The 23,877-nt window shown below is 36.8% G+C and overlaps 1 long non-coding RNA gene across 1 annotated transcript; it reads left to right on the top strand.

Moving 5' to 3' along the window:
* Window positions 1-10,650: 10,650 nt before the first annotated feature.
* Window positions 10,651-23,877, top strand: LOC140169126 (uncharacterized). Its single transcript, XR_011861364.1, has 3 exons — window positions 10,651-10,783; window positions 22,433-22,473; window positions 23,866-23,877. It is a non-coding gene; the product is annotated as an uncharacterized lncRNA (long non-coding RNA).

Raw genomic sequence — 23,877 nt, 5'->3', positions numbered from 1 at the left:
TTGAGATGGATTTCGCAAATAAATATAAAATAGTTACCAAAATCACAAAAGTTAAGCTCACGGAAAACTACCCAATATGGTGGTATAGGTGACAAGAAATACAATTTTTTCAACATTGCTGTAGTATGGTTGTGGAAACCTGTTACCTATGGCTTAATTAAGTTTCAGTGAAATAATGTCGCAAGTTAAAAATACAAAATATAGCTCAACATTGAAAATAGAAGTATTTTAACCAGTTCCTTTTTTGATAGGTGTGGAGCACCAAGTTCATGAACGCATGAAAGAAATCAGGAACCACTTATTCCCATTTTACATATCAACTTTTTTTCCCTAATGTGTTAGTAACACATATCCAAAATTTTAACGAAATCCGTTGATAGTAAGCTTTCCAAAATGAAGTGAATTTAAAACATCAGTGATGTACCACCTTTTGGCTTCTACCTTTAAAAGCATGTAAGCTACATTGATACCGATGCCACCAATAAAACGATAAGATTTGCCCCTTCATTTTGCATACCACTTTGTCCAATTTTTTTCGTAATTTCTTCACAAAATGCAAAAAAAAAAAAATGCAAACAAATTCAATGGGTGTAGTACCCCCTTAACCATCGAAAATGTGCGTGTGTGTGTGTGAAGCGAGGGGGGGTATATCAAGAGCTATCTCGATATCCACTGAACCAAACTGGGCTTGTATGTACTCAAAACATTTTTCATGCTGATTTCAAATATGGTCTTGAAAATGTATAATTCTGAGAATTATTTTTTTACAGAAAATTTGGAACTTGTCGTCTGCAGTCGATCCCCGTGCGGAAAATTAGTGGACATCCAAGATGGGAATAAAACATGGTTTCTTGAGATTAGCATGGCTACTCTGTTTTCTGTACATGGCTGGGGCTTCTCATTTCAGAGGTGGTTATATTACTTGGGCACCAGTAGAAAATCAACCAAATCAGGTTTGTGTATTAGTTTGTTTGATGTTGTTTTATTTACTTTTGTGTACAACCATCTGGCCATGGTCAGCAATAGACTGCGTGAAGTAGTGAACCAGTTATTATATACAGTAAGCCAAAAAATTAAGGTACCAGTTGTGTTCACCCTTGTATATCCTAAATAAAGACAAATGTGTCAAAATTAAAACAAGCAGCCGATGCCTGTACTCTTTAGCTCTGATTCAAGACCTTATTTGTTGAAATTGGTTGAGAATTAAGGAAACGGTAGTCCAAAACCTGATGAAGATACGAAATAAAAAGTTGCACTTTTGTGTTCTAATCAATGAAAGCATGACGCTAGTTTTTCGTGCTAATCAATGAAAGCACAGCGCTAGTTATCTTGTTCACGGACGCTTTGTGTACAAATCAATAGGGCATGCAATGTGCCAAACTGCAACTTTTAGATTGGCATCTTCCTTGGGTTTTTGGATCGTCGTGTCTTTATTTTTTCAAGAATGTCAACGAATGAGGTCTTAAATTCGAGCTAAAAGATGTAGCTATTGGCTGTTGGTTCCAATTATTACATATCTGCCTTTGTTTAGGATATACAGGGGGTGAACGTAACTGGTACCTTAATTTTTTGGCTTACTGTATATATATATCTTGATTTTAAGGGGGTACTACACCCCTGCACAGTTTTGTGCCTATTTTTGCATTTTTCTCTAAAATTATAGCGCATTGATGACAAGTAGTAATTGTATTACATTTCGCAAACACTCTAACGGCTGCTACATACTTTTTAGTGGCGAATATTCGATGTATCATGTCTTCCTTATTCAAGCTATTCTCATTTTCCAGCAACGTTTAAACTTCTGACGATTGCTTGATGACGCAAATGATATCGATAACATACTTCTACCAGACATTCGACGTAACATATCATCGATTTTACGTCATCCAACTTTCGTTAAACTTGGAAATAGAATAGGAATAGATAAAGTAACGAAAACATCTTACATCGAATATTCCACATCGACAAAAGTCTGTATCGGCTATAATACACCGTAGAAGTGACGTCATAATTGGATTAACTACCATAGCAATAGATGAATATAATTGTTGAATAGACCGCCCGGCACTACAAGCATATTGCACTTATCACATGTGTATGTCAGCAAACATAGATTGAATACAATATCGCTCTTTTCAAAGATACTTATCTACAGGTGCGAGTGATCAGCCTTTCTTTAACATCTATGGTTCAATGCATCGGAACCGCGTGAACGTTGAGTGCAGGGCGGTATAGTCAAAATTGTATTCATCTATTGCTATGGTAGTTAATCCGATTAACTACATCACTTCTACGTAATATGTGCATTCTCCAAGTGAACATCGGAATTAAAGTCTTTATTTGACCATTTTGATAACTTAATTTCGTGGTTTTTCTCCTTCAGATAAAAGTCATGTGGCGACTTTCCTGGAGACGCAGCAGTATTTACTGCGATCAGTCGACCATTGACAATAACTATCTTATAGGAGAAGGCTCCATATGTGTAACTAACTTGGACATTTCGTCTTCGTCTTCGGGTTCGTCTTCGGGTTCGTCTTCGTCTTCGTCTTCGTCTTCGTATTCCTCTTCTTATTCATCGTCTTATTCGTCTTCATTACGGTTCCCAAGTTATTGTTTTGATTCTCGGACATATTGCAATGACTACAATGTGGAGGACAACTGGTCAAGTGGTACCAATACAATAATAACCAATGCCCCCAGAACGTCATTTGTGTTACAGTAAGTAGCTTAATGTTCTGCGTGCGTATCATAGGCTTCGACCTACACATTTTGAGATATTTTCACAAAATATCAAAAGTTATCTCAAGGACCGGTGAACCAAAACTAGGCTTGTTTGTACTCATTTAAAGTTATTTTTATGCTGATTCCAGATTATGGTCACAGATATACAATAATTATTGTACATTTATAGAAAATGTGAAACTAATCGTCTGCAGTTGACACTCTCGTGGCATTTTTCGAGATATTTTTTTTTTCAAAATATCAAGAGTCCTCTTCTTTGTACTCATTTTACTGCATTTTTCATGTTGATCCAAATATGGTCATGAAAATTTACATTTCTGAAATTTTTGAATTTTTCAAGATAAATCGCATTTTAAAGATAAAGCTATCGTAGACGACACCCGCGTGGAGATAAGACTTCACAAAAAGTATTTCCGTCGTTATCAAGACGCATGTTAAGTTTATTTTACTATTTTACGTACAGTGTAGACGGCGAGAGGTTTCCATTGATCATAATAAAAAGTATTTCAAGAAATCTTTGGAGTAAAAATTGTAGTGTAATGTATAGTTGACGAAAGTTTAAACAAAAAAATTTTCATTATTATAATCTATAAAATTAATAAATTTTGGATAGACAAATCCAGAGATTTTAATCTCTGGATTTGTCTCATGTTTCTTAGCTATCGACTGCTGGGTATGTCATCTTGATCACAGGTGCTTTCCAGGCTCACTTCACTGTATCTCTCGCGAGAACTCTCAGGAGCCCCGGTAAAAATGAAATTTGTTAGGGATATCCATATGGGCCCCCGAGGCTCTTGCTACGCTCCTGATAGCACGGTTGTTTGATGTGTTCATTTATCAATTTTTCTTACAAAAAACAACCTGGACAATACCAACAGCTATCACACTAATGCCCATATATTTTAAAACTATTTTCAAGATAAATTTTCGATTTTATATCAAATTATTCATATTTTCTGCCTTTTGTATTTAAATATATCTTTACTTTGTATTCTATTAACTGTACATTTGTGTGCAAATTGCGGGCGCTATTTACATATATTTTTGATTTAAATTAGCTAAATAATGACTTATTCCTTACGTTTTATGATAAAAGGTTTTTTGAAAATTGTCTTGCCTTTTGTTAGTATTTTTTCTGATGTTCTAATAACATTATGCAAGTGTCTACTCCTTGTAAAGATCCAAACAAGATTTAAGATAAATAGCGCCATCATTGTTCAACTTGACTTAAAATGAGACAGTTATACATTACATCAAACAACCGTGATAGGTGGCGCCTCAAAATTAACCGCACTCTGAATTGTGTTTTGTTTTGCTATACCCAGATATACTAGCTGTTGTTGGGTATCCTTAGATAACGGTGGCGGTAGTTGGGATATTAAATCTTATGTGAATCTTACTTCAACACCTGGAAGACCAATAAACACGTCGCCTATCACTACTATATCGCCTGTGGTCATGGTATTTATTAATACAACAAGCACCATAGTTATACCAAGTAAGTTTGATGTGATCATTTATTAATTTTCCAATAAATCATCATATTATTTTCAATACTAGACTTAGGGATTCAATCATGTTTCACCGTTGTTCATCACCGTTTAACAACGATGCGGCCGCGTCGTCTGCGTGGTTTACTTCGCGAGGGCAGCCCGCAGACGCGCCGGACGCGAGTTGTTAAACGGTGATGAACAACGGTGAAACATGATTGAATCCCTTTCAACAACGAAAAGAAGCTAAAGATCGTATAATTCACTTGATTATTTCATGAGGAATGTCAGTTAATCATTGCCACTCAGCCTTACAAAAACTTCGATGATTTTTCTGTTAAAATCAGCAATAAAACTGGGATAAAACTACAGAATAAAACTGCAATGTTTAGCCGCTGAAAAATACTGAATTTAATTTGTAAAGCTTGCATACGCACACAGGTTCCAAACATGACGAATTTTACGCGCTCTCGCGTAACGCGTAGTCTCGCTCGCGTTCGCGTATACGCTATAGTAAAAGTGTGGATTCATCACGGATTAACAACGGTTGGCTCCTGTACAAAGGTATAGGAGGAGTTGTTGAAATGTACTTTACCAACAGCTAAACTTATACATATAGTTTAAAGCTAATTTATTTAAACATAGATTTTCCAAGTTGTTTATCTTTTCCTGCCTTCTTGTGGTAATTTCATTCTCTAAATTGTATACTTGTGTTCAAATTGAGGGCGCTATTTACATATATTAAAAGTTTAATTTAGCCCAACAAAATGAGTTATTCATTTTCTTGTATAGATGCAAACAATATTTACGATAAATAGCGCCATCAGTGTTCAACTTTGCTAAGAAAATGAGCATGAGCTTCATGGCAGAAATCGCCATGGTAGGTTGAATCCACAGCCATGCATGGCCATTTTGTTCCGACCTGTTTAATAGTTTGGGCCGAGGACATCCGACTAAGGCTATTGACAATAGCCTGGTGACTGACCTCTGTAGATGTCAGTGAGCATGGTATACGCCATGAGGTCATCTGCTTTCAGACTGCCTCCACCAGTGGCCTACGCTGCGCTATAGTTCGGCACATATAAAATCAAATTTTTTGTCAGTTTTTGAGCTCAATACGCACGGTTTTTTCTCAATACGCAAGCTAACGACTATCATATCCTTTCAAGACATATATTCAAGTGTAAGTATCAAAAGCGGCTTCTTTAGTATAAAAAAATTACGGGAGATATTCATCATTTTCTACCCCGGTATCCAAAGATTTGTCTGAATATCAAATCGTGCATAGCACATTCACGTGTATCGATCCCAGGTATTAATATTAGTGTCTCTGCTGTACAATGTAATTATTAACCAGGCGATGTCGGTGTGCGAGGCTCTTGCTACGCCCCTGACAGGTGGTGGCTCGATCATGTCATCCACCACCTGGCCCCTGATGCGATATTATTTTTACTAGCCAACATTTGCATAGGAACCGCGTAGTCGGAAGCAAGATTCATTATTGATCGGAGATATACGTATTTCTTAGTAATAGACAAGTAATAGTATATTTTGTGTATGCGCTTTATTCCGTAATCAATTAGTATGATGAACAAACGTATTTTGATTGTAATAAATTTGCTTTTCTTTTGTTAAGTAAGAGGTAATAATTATGGCAATAAATCCGTCGTACAAAACTGAACACAGTGCAATACTAAAGTATATCATGTTAATGTATTATGTGTTCCAAATGTTAACTAGTAAAAAAAAAATATCGACTCCTGATGGATTAAAACAAGAATAGCTCAATTGCAAAGCCTAATGTGTGAGAATATGTGTCGCGGAGGTCATTGGTTACAAATGAAAAGGAGTTATTTTTATGGATTGTGTGAATGAGTTATTTTCAGCACTATTTTGTCTAGATTAAACGGCTCATTAATCTAAGGGTCAGTAATCCGAATTTACAAAAGGTCCGTTATTCCGAAGGATCAATACATCGTACTTACAACAAGGTTCGTTACTTCGAAGGTTAATAATCATTTGGAATAATGGTCCTTCGGAACAACGATCTCTTCCCGATTCAACTTCATTTCCACTTCCGTTCGCATAATGTTTTGGGTTTTGTTGTTGTTGTTGTGGTTGTTGTTGTTGTTGTTGTTGTTGTTGTTGTTTTTTGTTTTGTTTTGTTTTCTGGTTGTTGTTTTTTTGTTTTTTTATGGCTCTCTGTGTAGACATTTGTGCAGGGTCTCTGTATAGGCTTCTTGACAGACTGGCACGCTAATAAAATCGGGATCTCCTTTAATAGGTGGAAAGCAGGCCATGGAAGCATTGTGCATTATTATATCGAGGGTTTGATGAAAGAAAGGCCTTGTATTCTTAATATAATTGGGTATATTCTTATCATTCAGGTGTATCCGTTTGGGTGCATTCTTGCGACATTTGGGTGTATTCCTAATACGTTTGGGTGCATTCTTGCAACATTTGGGTGTATTCCTAATATAATGGTATATATCTAAACATTTGTGTGTATTCCTAATACATTTGGGTGCAGTTCTGTGACATTTGGGACTTCACAGAATTAGAGAAGGAGAACCGGGACTCCCTATACCGCCACGTACAATCGCGCCGTCAGCTATGGGGAAAAAATTGGGGGTGTTCGGGTCCTTGCCGACGGTGCGCGGAGACGAACGAAAACAATTCTGCGTCTCATCTGAAGCGTCTTGGTACTCGCGTGCAGGTCGCATCAAGTGCGTCTCTCAAATGCGCCCATCATCCATGTCGCGATTGCATGACAACGAATGCCTCGAGCGCATTCCGAGTGAAACCGAATACCCCCAATTTTTGCTCCATGTCTGTATGAAGATGGCGGCCGAGTCCTGGTTCTCTGGTTTTAATTCTGTGGTCACATTCCTAATATTTTAATGCTTAAATTTGTTTATCATTATGAATAGCTGCAGATGCAGACGGTGACTATGTCAGATGTAGATGGGCACAAAGTGGGGGTTTGAATGAGCCATCGCCAAGTGTCTTTAGTCTAGATCCAGTACGTATAAATATAGGGTCCAGAACTTATAAGCCCCCTAAATACTTTTTAAAATAAGTCAAAAAATACTTGTCGAAATTCAAAAATATAAACAGACATATTATGTAGTCTGTGCATTGACAGAAATCAATGCACGAAACGCACTTATCAAAGATCCGCTGCCATTAAATTCATTGCCTCATGAAAATTAACACCGTTTATTTTAAACTCTCAGGCCAAATTCGCTACATTGAACCCACATGAAACCTATAATTATAACAGGTTATCTAGGGCTTCCTCTTCAAGAGGATCCAATGTCGCATGTCTGCGTGCTAGCCATGCGCTTCAACGGAAAAAGTTGAAGTTTTGAAATATGTTCTCAAAATATCAAGAGCTATGTTAAGAACTACTGAATCAATACTAGGCTTGTTTGTACTCATTTTAATGCATTTTTCATGCTGATTCAAAATATGGTCATGAAAATTTATATTTTTGAAATGTTTGAATTTAAAAAAAAAAAAATTGAAACTTGTCGTCTGTAGTCGACACCCGCGTGAAGAGAGTTAAGGTACCAATCATTTTGATACCGCCTGTAATATAACATACGACAGGTTACTCCCAAACATATGAACTGTATTATAAGACCGGACAATTTTACTGTCAATTTACAGGTCACCTGTACAATAACCTTCACTGCGTCCGGCACCCTCTGGGGTATCGCCATATATATTGAGGATTTCCTTACCAGCGACTCGACAACTCCTCTAAGTACAGTCCCACTGCAGTTTTTAATTCAGGTAGAGGAGTTGCCACCAGGGTGTACAACCACTAAACCTACGCTGATTTCACCATCTCCAGCCGATGGAACAGAGCTTGAAATATATGCAGAAGAATTGCTTACAATGGAATTACATGGGAGCCCCGTTTCAGGAAATACTCCGTGAGTTTGTGCTATTCCAGTTGCAATCCATACACCCCCTCCCTCCACACAGAGGATGTAGAATTCAAATGGGGTCACCAATTCAGGAAATCTCATTTAAGGTTATTAATTATTTTAAACTGTTGCGATTTGGTGGTCCATAGCATCTTACGAATGGTAGTGAGCTTTGGTAAAAACTGCATTGCTAAATTCATAGCGAGCGTGTAGAAGAATTAAAATATCACAGCTATACTTTTATAGGTGCTGCGGTTCTTGAATTACGTTGTAAAGAGGGCTGAAACAACAACACTTTTGTAAAACGTACATCACTCATTGACAACAATAAATTAAGCATGTTTGCAAAGTATTAGACTATGCCATAGTCGATTTTTGATAAATAAAAAATACGTTATTAATCATGATGAACGCATTCAGTTGAACTCGAAATTATACTAATATTTATTACATCAAAATACTAGTATAAAATGGTTATGAAAAAGTTTATATAATTATATTTGTGACAGTAAAAGTAAAGTATACGTAGGCTTATATTATTGAATGCAACATATCATAATGACATAACTATAATGGCATTTCAATACTGAACAATTCTAATTTTAGCTAAAAATTGACTATGGACTTTCACTTTTAAGCAGAACTTTGCCCCCTGTTTACCCCGGAACTTCGTTCTCTAAAACACACTGTCAATCATACATGTTTATCAATCAAATCTAACCACAAGACTAAGCATGGTGGTACAATACGCAGTAGATGCGTACGTTCATCCACCAACTTTCGCGCCAGCACAAAAGCGCCGCATTCCAAAGATAGATGTGTACCATGTATAGTTAATGGTAATGGTACGTGTCGGGAGGATTTAAACAATAACGAGATCTGGACGACCAATCACAAGCCAGATTCATTTAAAGATGCATTACATCATGACCAATTTTAGTTAGGCCAGAAATAGGTCTAACTCTCCATAGAGTCCCATGTTAAAAATGTTAACTGCAATCCAAAGTCAGTAGTCCACTTGGGAAGCTAACATACAGAGGGAGTACGGTGACTGAAAAGATGATTAGTTGTGAAAATCTATCAATTGTGCACAAATTAATTAAATCGGAGTTTTAAGCTTAAATGCAATATCCAGAGTATGCACAATCATGACAATGGGCAAGTGGACTACGGAGTAGCCTAGCAAAGTATACGAGTTGTAAAATGAACTTTTGCAAAACATCAAGGTGTTGATTTTCAATAATATATTGATCTAGATCGATTTTTAGGTTGCTTCGACCAACAATAACTCGTCTACCCTTAAAGTTCAAATTCTCTGTGTGGAAGATTAAGGTCATGTCTTCCATAAGGGTGTATAAATTTCAACTGGATTAGGCCTTTAGAACTATTTATAGACCATTCTCGCGCAACTTTCCTCCTCAAGCTCGCCCTCATATTCTTCTCCTTTTATTCTTCTCTATATCTTCTCACTCTTCTTCACAAAGTTACGTCTCCCCCTACCTCTCCCTTCTTCAAATGTTGTTCCCCATTTCCTCCTCTTCCTCCTTCTGCTGGTGCTTTTTTACACCTACTCATTCTTCTTCTTCTTGTCACTCCTCCACCTCCACTTACTCCTCCTTCTCTTCCTCCTGGTCCTCTTCCTCCTCTCAGTGCTTCTCTCAATGCTTCCTTTCCTACAGATTACATGGTACAATGAGATTTTGACATTGATCTTAGCTATTACCGGGGCCTATTGGGTAAACACAACTTTGGGGTTAAATGTCATTACGGGTGTATTTCCGGTACATAACCAAACACCTTTAAAATGCTTCTTTTCCTACATATTAAGTGGTAAAGAGATGCGACTGACACAATGCATCGACATTAGCTGGTATCTATGGGGTAAACAGATTTTGAGTTCAAAGTCATGCAGGGGTCAAACAGGCTTGATTACTGAAACTCACCTTGAAATTCACTATCTGTTGCATATTTTATGCAAGTGTTGTGATCATCAGAATAATAATAATAAGGCTCTACCATTCGGTGCATATAGCGTTATAATCAGATTTGGCTTAAACATGGGCAGGGGTCTGTTTTGGGGTCAAAAGGGGTATAATTATAAAATTTGTCCAATTTCAATAAAAATTAGTATTATTTTGTGATCCTGATATGATTCAAAATATGATGGAGGTCATTTTAAGGTCACCAGAGGTCAACCAAGGGTCAACGGGGGTAAAATTCCGAAATTTTTACAATTTGAATGGTAATTCGTAAGTGATGTTGATATGATTCAAAACATGATGCTGGTTATTTCCCGGGGTTATTTCAAGGTCATCAAAGGTCACCCAAAAATCAATTATTTTATTAGATAGATTGTTACATTGAACTTGGTGCCTACATTCTTTTTATTACCTATTTCTTTTAATATAAAACAAGCATTATAAATGAATTTAACCCTTCAAATCCTTATTTTGTTCTGTCCAGGATTATCGACTTTATGATGATTTCACCAAAAGGTATGGAAAGCTCATATCCTATGCCCGGAGAAGGAAACACGACATATATCACTATTAATTGGACCCCAGCATCGGATCAAGAGGGACACCATATATTCTGCTTTTCAGTTTATGATATGTGGTAAGGTCAAACATTATGTGTTATACAAAAGGGACTAACAATACCGGGCTGTTTGATGAAGCTATATTACTTCCAGTAAAGACTAAGTAGACTTTTATTCAACTGAGTTATTTATTGACGCCAGAGAGAGGGAGAGAGAAGAGAGAGGGGGTGGTGTGTGAGTGTGGGGGAGGTAGGGGAAGGGAGAAATAGAAAGAGATGGTTGAGAGCATTGGATGAGAGAGAGCATTGGCTGTGGAAAGGGAAGGGGTAGGAGAGCTCGAGATAGAGGACACATCTAATGTAGGGGGAGGCAAGGAGGGTGTGGAAGGAGACACTTTGGGAAGAGGAGTTTATATAGGTAGGGGAGAGGGGGTCTGGGTAAGAGGTATGGGTTGTGCTTACCGGGACAAAACTAATTCAAAATCAAATCATCTCCATCAGCATATTTCGTTTATGTTTCATACAAACAAACAAAGCCTTCCTCCCTCAATATACGGGTATGATTTCTAGGCCTAGACCTCGGGGTGGAATTATACGGTGACATGAAAGTATACAACCTACGACAAACTTATCTGGTTAAGATCTCCGAAAATTATGTTAGCACAATAGGCCATTATGCATTTATTGTTATATACCCTATACTGTGTCCTCCCAGCACAATAGTGTTATGGTTGTAGACCAGATCTGCTCCACCTTTTAATCCCTTGATTTTTAGTTTCTGAACAAAATAAAAACCCAAACTTATAATTTGAAATGAGGGAATGTACACAATAGTGAAGAGAGGCTCCTGCAAAATGAATGGAATTGTGCTTGGTATATTTTGTTTCGATATTGTAACATGAAAATAACAAATCACAGCAATAATCAATACTTGAAATTAAAGCATGAAGGGCTTAAATTCCTATCATCAGGTGCCTTGCAAGCATGGGCGTCAATCCGGGGGACAGTGAGGGACACGTCCCCTCCACATTTTGGGATGGGGGACACGATATCAAATGACCCCCCCTCCAAGTTTTGGCAAATAACTCCCTGGTCTAAGTAGACTTACTGTAAAATTGCAGGCAATATTCGGTATTATACCTTGATTTTCGGCTAAAATAGTATAAAATTGCAAATTTTCCCGCGCCCCACGCGCACTTCATCGAATCCAAATTCACCTTCAAATTCAAGTTCCCATTCACCGTGATATATATAGTATTACGGGACCGTTCACAAACACTTGTTTGGGGAGCCTGATGCAAAAAAAAAAATCGCAAAATTTTTTCGCCCCCCTCCCCCCCCTTTCGGATCTCAAAAATGGTAGGGCCCCCCTTTTTGACGTGAAAATTGTGGGTCAACCACATAGAAAAGCATATAAACTCAATTTTCCCCTTAGGAGGGTCAAAACTTTTAAGCACCCCCACCCATTTTGCATCAGCCTCCCCCAACAAGTATTTGTGAACGGTCCCTAATGTTTTACTTTCTCAAATTCGAATATAACTTTACATACACAAAGCAACCTATGTAGACAATTGTTCTCAAACTTGTTCCAATGTTCCACGATCCTCAACTGCAATAGATCTTTATATAAATGGAAAAACACGTAGTCCATGGTCTCCAACGTGTTACACCAATGTGTAGAAATTCGAATAGAACTTTACATATATACATAAAACAACATAAAAAGCTCACTACCCTCAAACTTGTTCCAATGTTCCGCGTTCCAAAATGCAATAGTATACAAATAATGAATGTTTATGAGTGCAATGGTAAGAATATTTTCATGAGTTGAAAAATGGAATGTTCCATTCAACGAAGCGAAGCTGAGTTGAATGGAACATTCCATTTTTCAACGAATGAAAATATTCTTTCCATTGCACGAATGAAAAACATTCATTATTTGTTTTATATAACATCTAAGTAGATCTTTGTCATTTGATTGGTTGATTGTAATGGCTTTGCATGAGTTGAAAAAAATAATAAAAGGCATATCGTACGTATCGTAGACAAGTCCCGGGAGACAAGTAGGCCTTTTTTAGCAATATATTCATGTATCATCCAAAAATAAGCCATTTAAAAGTAATATTATAAGGGCCTATCCCCTATCATTATTTATAGCAGGCTTATACTACGAGTTAAAATAGAATTTAAGCTTACCTAGTCACCCCACCGGGCCTAACCAATGCGTATTTTAAGCTTACCTTTTTTGCTTTCTTGTTTTCTACTTTTTCTTTCCCCCAAACAGCCAAAGAAAAAAATCGGAACAGGCATATTCGCGGCTTTATTTGTAGATGTATGTATCATCCAGAATTGCCGCAAAATAAGTTTGTTGTTTTAAATCTCCCGTAAACCCGGCATACTGTTGGCTGATCGGACCGAATAAACATAGCCGTGCAATAGAACGTACGGAATATAACAAAAATGCACGGTGCATATAACGAAAATGCACGGCGCATATAACCAAATTCCACGGTAGTGACGTAGGCCGTAAAATGGTTTATTTATTGAATGACATGTGACCAACAATCAACCAATCAAATGACAAGGATCTACTTAGGTGTTATATAAATCTTTATATACATGAAACAACACATAACGTTCATGGTCTCAAACTTGTTCCAATGTTTAATATTCTCAAAATCGAATAGATATTAGCATAAAAAGGACCTATATTAGGGATGACCATCATAATTTCATGTTGCCCTTTTGCTACAAAATATTGTTTTCTGGAAAGAACTCATCAACAGAAGTATTTTGGTGGTTAAATGGTCAAAATCGGTCAAAAACTTTTCGAATTATGAATTTTCAAAGTTTCCCATTCTGACCGGTCATTGGAACGAAATAAAGTGACAAAGTCTAAATATAGCAATGTGAGCAAAATTGGTATAAGCATATATTTACCTTTTTATATTTCTTTATTTTAATATATATGCAAACATGAAACAAGCATATTGTGAAAGTATCAAAGGGTTTCTTATGAAATGGCACTTTACTAGTCAATAGCATTAAGTATTTCTTCAAACCGAGGCACTGAAATCATGCTTTTAGAAAACATTTGCCAAAAATCATCCATAATGGCCAAAGTGGCACAAAATCAAAAGTCCAGGTGAACTTTTTTTCCACAACAATATACACTACACATAAGAAAAATACTAATGTACTACAAGGCATTTTCAACATAGGAATCCAAACAATCAAGTACCAACATGCACAGCTTTATCCTGATATCACTTCTGGGGTTTTAACAAAATGTTTAACCTCTATTGTGATTGGCAGCAGCATAAGGTATCTCTTTGATAGCTGATAATGCCCAGCCATTCAGCAAGTGGCTAATAACAGACCTTGATAGGCTTGAATGAATACTGTCATGTGCTACAAAACCATCACACTCCATATGCTACAGAGAGCACAGTACTTTAACAATGGAGTGAAAGACTCATTATTGATTAGGCGCGTATTTTAAAAGTACAGCTCCTGTGCGTGTATAGCAGCAAGTCAGTGCATATGGTATAAATATAAGAAAATGTTTAGGGTTGAGATCAGGTGAATAATACAACAAATGAGCATGAAACTTCACATTTATGTTCAGAAAGGTGTCTATTTAACATGATTCGAAAGGTGTTTGGAAATTCCAAAGGGAAGCTGGTGATTTAATTTTTAACTCGAGATCTACTTGTCCGTTTTTTTTTCCTTTTTACAGAGGGTATGATAGAGGTAATATCAACAACTCTGCCAAATTACAGCTCAGTAGGTCAAGGTGTTCACCTGATCTTTTCATCTGAATATTTTGTGCCATTCTGAGCAGTGCTGCACTGGGCCACTGGCAATTAAGCGCACTGTGGCGATTGACCAATTTTGACTCACACTTACAGAAAAACCAAATAAGTTATGATGCTGTAATTTGCAGGATAGTTACAAAACATAATTGGCATTAACATCTCTAATTTTACAGAAAAATTATGAAAAATAAAAGAATGAGCTCAATTTAGAAATGTCTGTGCAAGCAGTGCACAGTTGAGCTCCCTGCATGTCTATGGGAGTGTTCTAATCAAGTTGATGGTTCATTGGTCATCCCTACCTATATTGACCATGAACCACAAACATGTTCTAATGTGCCACGTTTCAAAATTGCAATAGATCTTTATGAAATTATGAAATATCAGATATAGTCTATTGCTCCCAAACTTGTTCCAACGTTGCACGTTCCAAGTATCCGAATAGACCATTACTCTGAAATTGGCTCCAATGTTCCAACTTCCAATAATCTGAATAAAATATATAATAAGTTAATAGTTAGGGGAAAAAGTTCACTTTGGTGACCACTCTCTGGCTAGTAAGGTTTGACGATTGATTCGACTTCTATGGACCATTTAGAAAAAAAGAGCCACCATGTTCCTCGCGCCAATCCCGTCATGTTTGCTAGAGGCCAAAATCCAAAATGGCCGCCACCACCATTTTGAAAATTTAAGTTTTGAACCAGAGCACCTATAATCATGCACAAAGACACTTTTCGGATATGTCGAGTACAAGGATTCCGATTCTGACATTAGTTTGACATTACGGCATCATTTTCACCCAGAAATCCAAGATGGTGGCCGGCACCATCTTGAAAAATTTAGTTTTGAACAAGAGGACCTTAAATCGTGTACAAAGACACTTTTTTGGATAAGTCGACCACAAGGATTTCAAATTTGACATTACTTTGACATTACGAACTCATATTTACCCAGAAATCCAAGATGGTGGCTGCCGGCGCCATCTTGAAAAAAATAAGTTTTGAACCAGATTACCTAAAATCGTGTACAAAGACACTTTTTCCGGTAAGTCGACCCCAAGAAATCCGAATCTGACATTAATTTGACGTTACAAAATAATTTTTGCCCAGAAATCCAAGATGGCCCCCATTTGGTAGAGCGTAAATGTGATTTTTGAATGAGAGCAGAAGCATAAGTGTGTCATTTCCGCCTTATCTGGGGTTCATGTCTCTTATATGGGGTTTAAACTGCCTTATCTTGGGTTTACATCCCTTATCTAGGGATAAGGCGCCTTATCTGTGGTTTAGACGGCTTTATCCTGGGTTTACGTTCCTAACCTGTGGCTAAGATGCCTTAACCTTAGCATATCGCAGTCTAAACCCAGATAAGGCATATAAACCCCAGATGATGCGCCGTAACCCCAGATAAGCGACGTAGACCCCAGATAAAGCAGTCTAAACCCCAAATAAGGCGCCTTAACCCTAAATAAGGAACATAAACCCCAGAAAAGGCATCTAAACCCCACATAAGGTGCTTTAACTCTAGATAAGGGTTGTTAACCCCAGATAAAGGTCGTAAACCTCAGATAAGGCATCTAAACCCAAGATAAGGCGCCTTAACCCCAGATAAGAGACGTAAACTCAGATATGGCAGTCTAAACCCCAGATAAGGCGCCGTCTGGGGTTTACTTCTCTTATATTAGGTTTATGTTCCTTATTTATGGTTAAGGCGCCTTATTTGGGGTTGGGACTGGTTTATCTGAGGTGTACGTCCCTTATCTGGGGTTACGGCGCCTTATCGGGGGTTTAAACTGTCATATCTGAGTTTACGTCTCTTATCTGGGGTTAAGGCGCCTTATCTTGGATTTAGATGCCTTATCTGAGGTTTACGACCCTTATCTGGGGTTAACCACCCGTATCTAGAGTTTGGGCACCTTGTGTGGGGTTTAGATGCCTTATCTTAGGTTTATGTTCCTCATTTAGGGTTAAAGCGCCTTACTTGGGGGTTAGACTGCTTTATCGACGGTCTACGTCTCTTATCTGGGGTTACGGCGCATTATCTGGGGTTTAGATGCCTTATCTGGGTTTAGACTGCGATATGCTAAGGTTAAGGCATCTTAGCCACAGGTAAGGTACGTAAACCCAGGATAAGGCCGTCTAAACCACAGGTAAGGCGCCTTATCCCTAGATAAGGGATGTAAACCCAAGATAAGGCAGTTTAAACCCCATATAAGGGACATGAACCCCAGATACGGCGGAAATGACACATTTATGCTTCTGCTTTCATTCAAAAATCACATTTACGCTCTACCAAATGGGGGCCATCTTGGATTTCTGGGCAAAAATTATTTTGTAACGTCAAATTAATGTCAGATTCGGATTTCTTGGGGTCGACTTACCGGAAAAAGTGTCTTTGTACACGATTTTAGGTAATCTGGTTCAAAACTTATTTTTTTCAAGATGGCGCCGGCGGCCACCATCTTGGATTTCTGGGTAAATATGAGTTCGTAATGTCAAAGTAATGTCAAATTTGAAATCCTTCTGGTCGACTTATCCAAAAAAGTGTCTTTGTACACGATTTAAGGTCCTCTTGTTCAAAAGTAAATTTTTCAAGATGGTGCCGGCCACCATCTTGGATTTCTGGGTGAAAATGATGCCGTAATGTCAAACTAATGTCAGAATCGGAATCCTTGTACTCGACATATCCGAAAAAAGTGTCTTTGTGCATGATTATAGGTGCTCTGGTTCAAAACTTAAATTTTCAAAATGGTGGTGGCGGCCATTTTGGATTTTGGACTCTAGCGAAAAATGCCGGGATTTTCGCGAGGGACATGGTGGCTATTTTTTTCTAAATGGTCCATAGAAGTCGAATCAATCGTCAAACCTTACTAGCCAGAGAGTGGTCACCAAAGTGAACTTTTTCCCCTAACTATAAGGAGAATACACGAAGAACTGTTGATTCTTGAATAATAATCTACGAGGCGTTAGCCGAGTGGATTATTTTCAAGAATCAACAGTTTTGAGTGTATTCTCTGCATCTGACTTAAACCATTGCTTTATACTAACAACTTAATATTTTCTAAAACTGTGGATTCGTAACTTACTAGTAATAATAAATGGAGAAAGCAAACATTACATTGTTCCACATTTGTAATTTCTTTATCTGTTGATTCGTATTATTGATATTACATTTACAAAGTATCTCACGCACGCAAGACTGGACACACCTGTAATTTCTATATCTGCAGATTCGTACATAATTAGACAATCAATAGTTGTTTATACCATGCACTTCTGATGTATAGCTGAAGTAGATGGGTTTATAGGTCTCTATTTTGCATAACAAGGAAAATTGCCATAATAGTCACGGGTTCATATCAAATGGTCAATAACAAAATCATTGCAGTGTTACACCTGAAGATAGCTAGACCTGTGCTGTGTTCTGTATATTACTACACACGATTTTATTAAAGATGAAGGATGTCCTATCTTCATGATGATTTGCAGTTATTTGCCATATGGAAATTATCGAAAATACTCAGAAGAAAGGATACAAAGCAATGAAATTCTTAAGAACAACCATGCGATTATGGAAATTATTTGTTATCTTCGTTGAAATGCATCCCGTATTCATAGTAATTTGGATAATTGCAATTTTTCGAAAGAATCATTCAAAGGATATATTGTTGATTCACGGGATTTGTTTTGAAGATGTCTTTCGAAAAGGGAAAAGGACCTAAAACATGATTCTACATTTAGCCGAACAAAGGTAGGCATATATCCATTTTATTTGGTTGGTCCTATTAATAATACCTACATGTCCCTGAACTTCAGCAGCAAAAAACAAACAAACAAAAAAGAAACCACAACAAAACTTCGCCGCCTTCGACACGGAAAATGGAGTGTCCCTAACATTATAATATTTAATTATCGGATAGGCCTACTGATCGATATAAGTAAATATTCAAGCGTGCCAAAATACCACCAGATGAAACCAAATGCAGTTTGTACACGAAAGACAAATAAAAATTAAACAGAAAATAGATCTACGGTGGCTTTTATCATTACTAAACATGTGCAAAGCAAACAAATAAATAAACAAATAAATAGGCCTAAATGCATTGATACAGAATGTGTATTATGTAGCAAATTTTCCTAAATAAAAAACATGTAAGCGACTGAAATGAAAAGGAAGAAAAAGAAAAAAGAACATAAAAGAAAAAAAAAAACAGACAAAAGATAAAACATTTTTAATTAAAAATAAGTAGAAAAAACAGAACATATAGGCAGCGAGCCTTTTAGGGAGAGCAAGAGCAATTACCCTCCTAATGCTCTCCTTAAATCTGATATTGGAGAGGGTTTTTAGCTCTCTTTAGTGACCATTCTGTCCCTACATTCTATTATAAATGCTCCGAACAGCACTCCTTGATGGCCCAGAAAAGCTATTTAATGCTCTCCTGAAAATTTCAAATGCCAGTCCCTGCATAGGCCTATGCAAATCTTGGTTGAATAATAGATTTATGACACAAATGAAAGTGTAATGGCCAAGTTACACTCAAAATGCAAAATTTGCGTTGTTATTTTACAACAAATACAATTGTTTGTAGGCCTATACAAAAGCTCGGTAGGCCTATTATATATTTTTGGAAAACGTAAGGTCAGCGCATGTACAAATAAAATACCCCGGTATTCATTGTATTTTTTAGTGTAAAATGGTTTCATAATTTTTGAATGTCATTCATTTTATTTTATTTGTTCATGATAATGTTCCTTTTCTACACCCCTGTCCAATTTTGTGCCTATTTTTGCCTTTTTCACAAAAATCATAGCGCATTGGTGACAAGTAAGACATGTATGATTATAGGGGCAAGGACTACAACTACTGCACTGAAACTTTTATTTCAGCACAGACAACAGTTGAGGGAAAACCAGTATTTCATCAATAAATCAATAACTACTTGCCTTGAGTTACTGAATTTTCAGTGCAGTAGTTGTAGTCCTTGCCCCTATAATATACATATCTTACTTGTAACCAATGCGCTATAATTTTTGAGAAAAATGCAAAAATCAGCACAAAATTGGCCAGGGGTGTAGTACCCCCTTAATTTAGAAACAGCCGTATTCTATTTAATAAACTGTAGATTACATGTTTAGTACGAATCCACACTTCTCTGTACGAATCCACACTTAACTGTAGATTCGTGCAGAAAAGTGTGGATTCGTAGAAAATAATCTACAGTTTATTGAATAGACTGACGTCACAGCAATGGTTTAATATATTCAGATTCTTGGAGCTTGGGACATTGGAGCCAATTTCAAAGTAATGGTTTATTCGGATTTTTGGAACTTGGAATATTGGAACAAATTTGAGATATATGATGTGTCCAATATATAACGATCTATTCAGATTTTTGGAACATGTAATATTGGAACAACTTTCAGATTAATGGTATATTCGGAATTTTTGGAACAAATTGGATGGACAGCCATGTTAACATATGGTGTGTATAATATATAACGATCGATTCAGATGTTTGGAACAAGGAACCTTGGGAATAGATTTGAGAGCAATGGTTTACATGTGTGTTTGTAGAGGTATATTCAGATTCTTGGAACTTGGAACATTTGAACCAATTTTAGGGTAATGATCTATTCAGGTTTTTTGGAACGTGAAACATTGGATCCAATTTGAGAGCAATTGGTAATGGACTATATATTTTGTTTCATATATTATCATTGCTATTGCAATTTTGGAATGAGGAACATCGTTGAAGTAAGTTTAAGAGTAATGGTGTATATCTGTATAAAGATCTATTGCAATTTCGGAATGTGGAACATTGGAACAGTTTGATAGTCTATAAATTGTTTTCGTATATATAAAGATATCTTGCAATTTTGGAACATGGAACATTAGAAATAAGTCCATAAGTTGTTTTTTGTATATAATGAACTATTATTTCGTGTATATATGAATATATGAATACAAAAACCACCTAAGTCCATACTTAAACCAAATTGAGTTAAGCATGGGAAAGTGTTCCTTTACATAGGCCTGTCATATGTATGAAAGAACAACTCAAATTCATCCTCTGTGTCTATTGAGCATGTGAAAAATAGCATGTATGAAAGAATCACCCAATTCCATGATTTGAGTCTTGTAACACATTGATTAAAATCCAGGATGTATAAAAGTCCACTTGTAACACATTCATTGCTAGAGAGTGACTTTTGAAAAAAAAATGGGTTTAATAAAGGAAAGTGTGTGGTTTATATTACATGGCAGAATGCTTATCAACATTATACATACCTGTGCGCTTTATTTTGTATTATCTTACTAGTGGTAATCTCATTCTAACATTGTTGTCTTTGTATATGATTCAAACAACCACCTAAGTCCAAAATTTAAAATGAACCCCACGAAGTCCCTGAAATGCTAATCGTCATACCTAATACAGGTTAATCCACTCATTTGCACGTAAAACTTACCATATTGACCAGGTAAATCTAACTGAAGGAATTAAAATGATACACAGGTTTTTCTCTCAAAATCACTTCCCATGGACTTAGGTGGCTTTTGTATTCATGTATTCATATGTATTATAAACTGCTCCAAAAAAGTAACTTACCAGGTAAGAAATTCGTCTGTCAAGTTCAAACGACAAATCGTATTATACTGAATAGCATATGAGTGGAAGCGGTGTACATTTACGAGGAGTTTGACACCTCATTTGTCGCAAACAGATCAAAACTTTTGAAGTTATGCTCATTTGAACAAGCCTACTATCAAATTTGAAAGTTGCATATTGATTCTTTCATTCGACTTAATTTCTTCAGATGATTGAATAAGGACAATTGTCATTGAACTTTGATCATTCTTCATCCTCACAAGAAGCAATAGGAAAGTTAGTCATGCAAAGAAGAAGAGGAGAACACTGATTACACCTGTATACTGCCAACCATCTCAAGTGGTATGAGTGCAACTTTCATTCCAGTGGATAGGTTCGGTTAAATAAGCATAACTTCAAAAATACTCATCCGTTTGCAACAAATGAGGTGTCAAAATTCGCGTAAATTAACACTGCTTCCACTCATATCCCATTTAGTGTAACACAATTTGTCGTTTGAATTTGACAGACGAATTTCTTACCTGGTAAGTTACTTTTTGGGACCAGTTTAGTTGGACAGAAGGTACTTCGTATATAAGTTTATATATATATAATTACATGCAGCGGCTGTACTAGCGGTGTTTGTGCAAAAATATTGTGAAAGTAAAGCCCACATTCATAGGAAAAGGTATGAATTCAATACGTAAGATCCCAATGCTTATTGCAATGGGTTTTATTTTCACTGGGAGGTGGAAAATAACTCAAAAACTATATACAATAACTGCAATACATAATGGAAATTATGACCGGAAGCTTCCTTGACTCATTTCTTATAACATCTATATATTACTCTGCAGATAAAGCCTCCGTCCTCACCTTAACGGTGACAAAACAGTGATTATCTAGCCTCGGTTCGAGACGTTAGGGCGCCTGGGATAGTGTTTTTTCCTCAATTTATTTTTTATTCTGATCTCTGTATGTCTTGTCCACCCACTGCTGCTGTTATCAGATCGCTAGTTGCCCTGTCTGTCATGGTTTAGAATAAAAAAAACCCTTTAAAAAGGGATGTACCGGGACAGGAATGATTTCATGTGACAAGGATAAACCAGAGAAAATTACTGATCCCAATTTTCATTTAGTAACTGCTCTCAACAACTACAGGTGCTCAATCTATTATAAGCTCCTTTTAATGATCTTTGTGCCTGCCATGTGCTTTATCCCGGTTTATCCCTGTAAAACACTATCCCAGGCGCCCTAACGCCTCGAACCGAGGCTAGTAATTATCCTGATGTGAAACTTATTCTTATTTTTTATTTTCAAACTACCCAGTCAGTCGAGTGAGCAATGGTGTGTGACCATGCTGGTAGCAGGTAAGTTTATAAAATATAAATATTAAAGTTTATATAATATAAATATTAAAAAAATCTTAAAAGTACATTAAAACATCGTTGCATTTAAAATTTAAACAAGTGTCTCGGAATGATCTGTCTTTTTGACGTTTTGATTGCTATTTATAGTTTAATTTATAATTTAATAGGGGCGCCATTAGATCTCCGGGGACATCCAACGCTTCTATATATTCTATAATCCGAAGTTTCGTAAGTGCGACGGTTCTTCAATCAAAACATTATGTTTTTAGAATGCACCCAAAGGGGCGTCATTTTAAAAACAAAATATCCGACACCCTTTTTTGTCGCGTGGGATCACACCACTAAATCCAAGTTCTTTTATGTGTTAAAAGGTACCCAAGAAATCGTCATTTTCTCATGGTTATAACGTCACTGTTCGTTCAAAACGCCATTTTTTGGGACCACACTTTTCCAAATCCCATATCCAGCCCCCCCCCCCCCCTGTAATGTTAATTTAGCAGAAAACTTAACCACAAACAGAACAAAATAGAACAGAACACTTAAACCATGAGCAATCTGATTAAATATTACTGTACAGGGCGCACACCACTAAATAAACTCCCAATACGTGTAAATATACATAAAAGTAAGTTTGTTTTTCTACCCCATGTAAAACCATTTTTCATATTTTGGTAGCACCAATGTCGTAAACAAAGATTACAATTTAATTTAAAATGGGTTTTTTGACACAAGTTGAGACTAACTTTTAAGCTACGGGGACCTGAACAGCGCCACCCTTATTTTCAGCTTGCACGAATGCCTCCTTACCATGTCCGTACGCGGATTAGTTTTGGGAGCCAAACTTTTTGACCAGATCAAGATGCACCATTTTGTGATATTCGGAACATTTACCAATTGTATATCTTTTAATTTAATTATAATAAACAATCATGACTACTCATCTTGCTCCCAAGGGACACCCACTTGTTTGCACTACCGACCTATGTTTACCGGGACTATCAAGGGTTACACCAAATGCGGAAGGATTTAGTGGTGTGCTGCCTACAGTGTAAATTATCGGTCTGGTCACGGAGAGTCCGTCCCCACAAAAGTGTTTCTATTCCATGGTATAAACATGAAATTAAGGCCCACATGTTTAGCTTTGTTCTACTAGAACCAATTATTGGGTTAAAAATGGCTTCAATTTGGGCTTGATTTTGAAGAAATGTCACCCTCTGACTAGACACCCTGCTCCGTCATTATTTTCTTGACTGAAAAAGACTATAAGCCTATTAACATTTTGGAGGGATTATTTCCCGCCAAAAAACAACCGAGTAGATCGCTTCGCCTTAAAACACAAACAAAACAAATTTATAACCTCGTTTGTTTTGTTTTTCATTATACTTTATACAGCAGAACGCCCTA

This window comes from Amphiura filiformis, chromosome 14 (genome assembly GCF_039555335.1).
Source record: "Amphiura filiformis chromosome 14, Afil_fr2py, whole genome shotgun sequence".
Taxonomy (NCBI): domain Eukaryota; kingdom Metazoa; phylum Echinodermata; class Ophiuroidea; order Amphilepidida; family Amphiuridae; genus Amphiura; species Amphiura filiformis.
The sequence above is the reverse complement of the archived record's forward strand: the minus strand, read 5'-3'. Positions and strand labels throughout refer to the sequence as shown.